The sequence below is a fragment of the Notechis scutatus genome, chromosome 3 (assembly GCF_049901735.1).
Source record: "Notechis scutatus isolate UNSWTSFEM ecotype Mainland chromosome 3, rNotScu1.2, whole genome shotgun sequence".
Lineage (NCBI taxonomy): Eukaryota > Metazoa > Chordata > Lepidosauria > Squamata > Elapidae > Notechis > Notechis scutatus.
This window is the reverse complement of record NC_142011.1, coordinates 27,811,824-27,819,663: the sequence shown is the minus strand read 5'-3', so window position 1 is coordinate 27,819,663 and position 7,840 is coordinate 27,811,824.

The following is a 7,840-nucleotide window of genomic DNA, read 5'->3' as shown; positions in this document are numbered from 1 at the left end:
ATATGTGTTAAGGAAGAATTGGGAGAGATGCACTGGCCATATGTAAATACATTAAGTTTGGTCACACAGTCAACTAGATGTTGTTGTTGTTGTTATTATTATTATTATTATTATTATTATTATTATTATTATTATTATTATTATTATTATTATTATTATTATTATTTATCCTGCCTTTGTAACTCTAAGGGTATAAAAATGCCTATCAGACAAAACATATACATATGAATAATATAAAACAAGTATGTAAAGCATACATTTATAAATCCTCTACAACTATCTTCTCCACACAAGCACGAAATTTGCAATAGCCCTGCTCTATGAACTTTCTCCCTCTTCCCATATGTGCCCACTAATAGATAAATTAACCTTTGCAAGAGAAAGCAATAATAGTGATGGAGGACTTCAGAGACAGGAGGAAGGCATAAGACAATCAGCTATCCTTTATTTGAAACTAACCAATAGTAACGACTTGTTGAAGAAATGGAAGTAGTCCATTGGGGGAAAGTGAGCCTTTAATGTTGGAGTTCTTGATTTAAGGGAAATTCCAGTAGAATATAGTCGAATACATTTTGGGTGGTATAAAAATGTGGATTTTAATAAACTCAACCCAGAATTAGGAACTTTTTGCAGAAAATTTGGGGAATAAGTTCAAATTTAGTGGGAGTTCCCCCAAAAAGGATATTAAAAGCATGAGTGTCTGCAGGGTGGAGCAGCATGTGGGGATGTTGAAATAGGTTTGACAATGTCATCATGCAAATGCCATGACTTACATAATTTCATTAGAAATCAAAACACAAAAATTAATGGTAGCACCTGTGCCTCTCCTGCTGCTGTTGGTATAATGTTACCATTTTGGTATCATCATGATTTGCTGCAAATTCTGCACACTAAAAGCACACATTGCAAATAATTCCAATGAGAGGGAAAAATATAGCAAAAGGATCCATTGTGGCTACATATAAATGTAGGGAAACTATGAAAGCAAAAAATGATTCATAGAAGAGGTAGAAAGAAAACTACATCATCAAAGAGTAGATTGCATACAGGTAGCCCAGTATTGATTGGTATAGGAAAAGTGAGCTGAATCTGGCAAAGTATGTTATGTATAGGAAAAAGTTTATAACAAAGCAAAAGGATTTTCTATAAATGTTAGGTGAAAATACCAAAATAAAACTCACCCTTCTCTAATAAAAGAGGAACATACAAGATACGTATGAAATACTGAGCTTGATAGAAATATAGTCAGGGAATACCTCTTTGAATGGATTTGAATCTTTAGGACTTAAGCGCATTGGAGAAAACAGCTAATAAGGAAATTCTGTGAAATTCAAGAAAATTGAAGGACCAGGTAAAAGTACCTATCTTCAAAAAAAAATGAGGGAGAAGAATCCAGGAAAGTATAGGTTAGTCTTGATTTCAACAAAGCAGTTGCAAAATATCCCACATAATTCTTGCAAGTGTGAGAAGAAACAAAGTGATTCATAAATTATACATAAAGACTGTTTATTAGTGATTCCTCAAATTGAAAACAGGTATTAAGCAGAGTACCTAAAAGTTAAAAGTCCTCTATTCTTTGGAGTAAATACTCAACAGATCTGCAGATGACCCAAAAGTAGCTAGGTTACCTAAAACTATAAAGGCAAAATTCCAAATGATATTGATAGATTAGAGAAATGGAGTGAACATAACAGATATAAAAGCAATGTTCTTCACTTAGGGAATAATAACCAAATTCACAGACACAGGATATGACTGGCTTGGATGAAAAAAACAAAACAATGCAAAATAAATAGGAGCAAGGTGTGTGATATGGCTACAAAAGCAGCAAATGCTATTTCACGTTATGTCAATAGAGCATAACCAAATCATGGGAAATAATAGTTTCTGTTTATTTTGCTTTGGTTAGATGTTACTGAGATTCCTGAATGGTAATTAAAAGAAATCAGAATAGGTTCAGAGAGGAGCATCATGGATGATCAGGGGATAAGAAAAAACCAGCTATGAGCAGGGTATGGTTAATATTGATAGGAAAAGAATGAATGTAAGTATTATGTTCCTAGAAGGTAGCTCATTCAAAAGAAGGTCAAAATGTGTTCCTTAGTTTGTCAGAGTGCAAACTCTAACATTCAACTGCATATTAGGAAAAAGAAATAACAAGACATTCAAGAGAGAAATATTCACCTAGAGCAGGTGTTGGTCCACAGGCCAGATGCGTCACACACTGGCCATGCCCACTCCCATTTTAGTGAAGGGGGAAGTCTCAATACATCATGTGATGATAACGTGACAACATGAGTTTGACACCCTGACCTAGAGAGATGGTAGACACCTGTTCTTTGGATGTGCTTAAACACTTCCTAGATTGCCATCTATTTAGGATACTTTAATTGGGATTCCTTAGAGGAAGGATCTTCAAACTTGGGAAGTTTAAGACTTGTGGACTTCAATTCCCAGAATTCCTGAGCTAACATGACTGGGGGAGGAATTCTGCGAGTTGAAGGCCACAAGTCTTAAAGCTGTCAAATTTGAAGAGCCCTGCCTTAGAGAATACAGAGTAGGACTTGATTGCCTAAACATTTTTTCTTGTTTTGTTAAAAGTGCACAAAATGACATATGTATTTTATTGAAATCAATCATATTATGTTTTTGAGGTTCTCCTGAGAGTACAAAAGTGAACATCAATAGATCTTGATTGTACTGGATTCCAGCTAAACAACTTCCCTATCTTTTCCTAGTCATTATTGTTGCCTAGTGCCACCATGTCTTTGATTTTTCTTACTCTTCTTTCTTATTCTTTTCCATCCCACAACATCTCTGATTCAAGCAGAAAGAATTAAGCAAAGAACACTTTGTGCATATAATGTTTTGCTCTCTCCAGATTCTGTGGCAATGTTTCTAATCATCACCTAGTTTCTTATCATGATCTAGTCTTTTATCATGACCAACCAGGTAGCAAAACAGCTGCAAGCAAACAAACAACCTCAGAGAACACCAAGGACTCCATAGTATCTCTTATCTATCCATAGCAGTGAACATATCTTAGAATCTTGTGACCAGCATGTTTTAGAGATATCAATGATGCTACACATTTTCTCTTCATTTTACTCTGTCCCATATAAACAGCAATCACTTTGCAGCCTGTGTGAGAGTTTCTTACTGATCATACATATTTTCAATCTCCAAGTTTGCTAATGTTCTGATCGATCTTCAAACCAGTTACATCAAATTAATATAGTTTAAAACAATTTAGTTTTACTGAATGGAAATATGTAATCTTTACCAGTAAATGGTGCCAACTGACCCCAATGATTTAGGGACAGAGGGGAAAATATTAGAAGTTTAAAACTTGATTTTTAGTATTTAATTTTAATTTAAAGACAAGCTAAAAAAAGCTCCAATGCATTTCATTTAAGCAATAACTGTAGCAAACCATGTTCTCCTTTTCCAAATGGAGATATGAGGTTTATATACATTAATTATACCCTATGAATCAAGTCCAGTGCATGTATATTCAATCAAGCCCCCACTAGTACCTCCTTCCTAACAATGAAGGGCCAAGTTCAACATAATTAATGGTGACTTCTATGCTGGTTACTCCGCTGTGATGTCAGCTTCTTCACACTGTTTATTTTAATTAAAACAGAAATTGCAGGTCTTGAGTGTTGGTAATTACAGTCCATGGATTCAATTTACCAAGCCCCCTAATTAATCTGTTATGTGTCTGCCTGACTTGAGGTGTTCATTGGAACTTGAATGGTGGGGCACCATTATGTTGTCAGTAATGATGGAAATATAGTGGTGAAGCATGACAGGCTTTATGTGAAGAGATCCATATATTAAGCTTTCATACCCACAGATAGATACACAAAATGAATTCATTTTCCACATTAATGCTAGCGTGTTTAACTTGAATTCTTTGGAACTGTGTTAAGGTTTAACAATGTACTTCTTTTCAGTCCCTGAAATGATTACTTCAGTTCAGAGTATAGTGTGGATAAGTCACACAGTAGCCAATATGCTTCAGGGAAGATACTTCCTTCAATGCATGGGATAGTTAATTCCCATAACAAAGAAAAAGTCATGAGACAAAGTTCATTGGAGAACAGGAAGTATTTTACTTTTTGTGTGTGAGAGAACTTAACAAAAAAACCCATGCATGCTCCAGAAAAGTAAAATAAGGAAATAATGCACAATATAGCATACCAACTTGTGCATTTGAAATCTAAATTTCAAATTAATTTCACACCAATGCATGGTGCATTTTAGAGTGCAGATGGATGGGAGAAGCTAAGATGTGACATTCTGTTGGCCTCTTTCCTTCTCCATTTCTGGTGGTATTATGTTTGTTTGATGGGAGTTTCTTGTAAAAGCAAACATTGTAAGATCTGCATATAGAGATTTAGGGCATTGGGGATGCCCAATTATAAAGGATTTTCCCAGGGTGTGTTTTCAGGGTTTCACTTTTGGCTTCTGGCTGAGCCATTTTCTAAGGAAGGTCCCTGCGGTGCTTCATATCTAAGCTACAGTTTACCCATTAAACAGTTTGTTATCAGAAAGTTACACAGAATTTGTAAAAGGAGACTAGCTTTCTTTTTCTTGGAAAGCTAGCACACATGACTGGCTGATGTAATAGCAATCAGATGAGTTGTCTTTTTTCATATAATCTTCTGACAGAAGGGGATGTAATGAAAGTTTATATAAACGCCTACTCAGAAATAAACCCAATGACCTTATTAGGGCTTACGACCAAGTATGCAGAAAAAGCACCTTAGTTTTTATCATATAATTGGAAAGGGCCTTTTCATCCTCTGCTCTCTGGAGGAATACAAGCTAAGGGATCCTAGACAGAGGACTGCCTAGGCTCTGTTTGAAAACATACAATGAAGAGAAGCCTACCACATTTTTGCCATTTCCATTCAATCATGTCTGATTCTCAGAGACACCTGAATAAGTCCCTGCTGTTTTCTTGGCAAGGATATTCCATATATAGTTTGCCATTGCCTCCTTCCTAGGATTAAGAGAAAGTGACTAGCCCAAGGTCATGGGGCTGGCTTTGTGCCTAAAGCAAAACTAGAGTTCACAATTTCCTTTCTAGCCTGATGCTTTAACCACTACACCAAAATGGTTCTCATAATCAATGTTAGGAAGCATTAATACCATATCCCATCACTGAAATCTCTTCACATTAATTCCTACAGTACAGGACTACTTATTCAGGATGTCTTATCAAAACAAAAAGTCACTTTTTCCTATTAATAAAAGTTTCTTCCACTTTAATTTTAGCACTTTCTATATTCTCCTTTGACATCATTGTGCTCTTGTATAGCCAGATGTCTAGCCATTGCTTAGGGTATGTTCTTCTAAAGAATCCTGTTATGTTTTGGAAGCTCCCATGAGTGCTAACTCCCATGCAACTTGCTCTCTTGCTCAACCAGGTCATTGAATCACATGATCACTTTAGTGACAATGGCACAGGGATTAATTCATACTGTTCAGAAGAAGCCTTGAGAAAGATACTCACGTCCCATGATGAACTATGCCTGCAAAAATCAGAATCGTGCAAGCCATGGTATTCCCTCTGTAGAAATGAAAGTTGAACTTTGAGGAAACAGGATAAGAAGAACTTTGAAAAAGACTTTTGATAATTCCATAGAATGCCAAGAAAACAAACGGATCATCAAGCAAATCAACCCAGATTTCTCAAATAACCAGGTTCAAACTATCCTATTCAGAAATATTGTGTAAAGATGTTGCTCTCTGGAGGGGGCTTGAATGCTGAGAAAGGTGAAAGAAGAAAAAAAAAAAGAGGATGACGAGCAGCAAGATGGATGGACTCAGTTGCAGTGACAATTAGTGCAACATTGGATGGTCTGAAAGACTAGGTTAGGGGTAAATCATCATGAAGAATACCTATCTGGTCACTGGGAGTCAAAAACAACCTGATAGTATATAATCAATCAGTCAATTGCTCAAAAACCTAAATGAAATTATTAAAATCAGAGCTTTCAAACAAGATGACTTGCATTTCAAATTTGTACTTTCTTCTCCATGCCATTTCTCCTAAGAACATAGGAAACTGCTTTTATTGCACCAGAATGTTAGGTTCATTTGCCCTGCACTGTCTTTTTGAAAGCAGCCCTCCAAAAACCTTTTCTATCAGGAAGCACAGCTGAAATCCTGGCAAAGGCTGAAACTATACAGAAAAGTCACCCTTCATTCAATTTACACTAAAGGAATTCCACTTCTCTAAAATGAATCTGGGGTGGGGGAGAGAATGCATATGAGGCCTGGATAAAAATGTGTAAAGGTTAATGTCAAAATTCCATTGTAAATATTAAAATCAATCAATACTTTCATTTCAAAACTGAGTTGCGCACATGATTAGCTCCAATTAGAGGTCTATTCTTCAATGATGCCATAACAAGTTCCCCCTCCACTAGATAACTGCTATTAATGCTCTTGGGACTGGTTTCAGATAGCCATCAAGGGATTAATGTGCAGCCAGGCTCTTCCTGTCATTGAATATCAGCAACAGCATAAGTTAAAAGAGAGACATAAAAAGATCAATGAAAGGAAGTGATTGAAAAGATGCAGATAATCTTTGACAGACAAGCAAATTCTTTGCATGCTGATGAGAACAGCTTTGTCCTGAGACAAGGGTTTGTATGACTGGGTGAGTGTACATGCATGTGCATCCATTTGTGTGTCACACACACACAGGTGTGTGATTTAACAGGACAATATCAATAAACACAAATAAGACACAAATCTAATTTGTATATTTTATAAACCTACACTTCAAACTGAGTAAAAAGCAACAGGAGATCTCAAAAGACATTATGAACCGTACAGACTAAATTTCCTTAGACACAGAAGACAAGTCAACTCATGCTGGCAAATTGCAAGGCTAAATAGAATTTTATTCTTAGATTAAAGTCAATTTTAATGGTCAGAATTAAAATTATATTTTTAAAGTGTATGAATTCTCTTAATTTTGTTTCATTTTCTTCCTTCACACATTTTTTAAAAACTAGAATAATATAGAAGCAAAATCTGTTTATCATTGCATAAAACGTGCAAAATTGTTGAACATTATCATTTGCAAGTAAGTTCTGATACATTCATGAGTGTCCAATACATGTATACATACATACATGAATGCATACATATAGTATATTGCCACAATTTTTAATAAATGATGGTAATCATATTTATTGACTCTCGTCTTATTTTATTTTTGAGTTTAAAGATATTTTACAATTTTGGTATCAGTTTTTTAATTATAACTCCATTATTGCCTCATCACAATAAAATGATTGTTTTCCATAAAACAGGTTAAAGAATCAGAAATAGGGAATTAAATATATGATGGAGACATTTTTAACAAAGTTTGCATTTTACTCACCAAATAATGTGTAAAAAAATAAACACAGTTGATAATGCTGAGTAATGCCTTAGTTTAGTCTTGGAACTTCTTATATCTTAATCACTGTTGAATATACTGTATATTGATCAATTAACTGTTATTTGACAGACTAGGCAAAGTATGTCTATTTTGTGTGCATGTGTGTGTACGTGCTGTCCATGCATGCATTGAGAGATGATTCATATCCTAAAGTTATGCAAACTATTCAGAGGAACATGCTGGAAAACAACTGAAACACTTCGTTAAACTTTTAGCTCAAAACACTGAGGGACTTGAGTTCTTTCCACAAGCAGTTCCATAATGCGGCCTTGGCTCTGTCTAAGAAAGCTTCTATGGATGACTCTTGGATGGTTGGTCTACCAGCACATTCTTTTTCCTTTTAAGTCTTGCTCTTTCCTCATTAATTCCTGT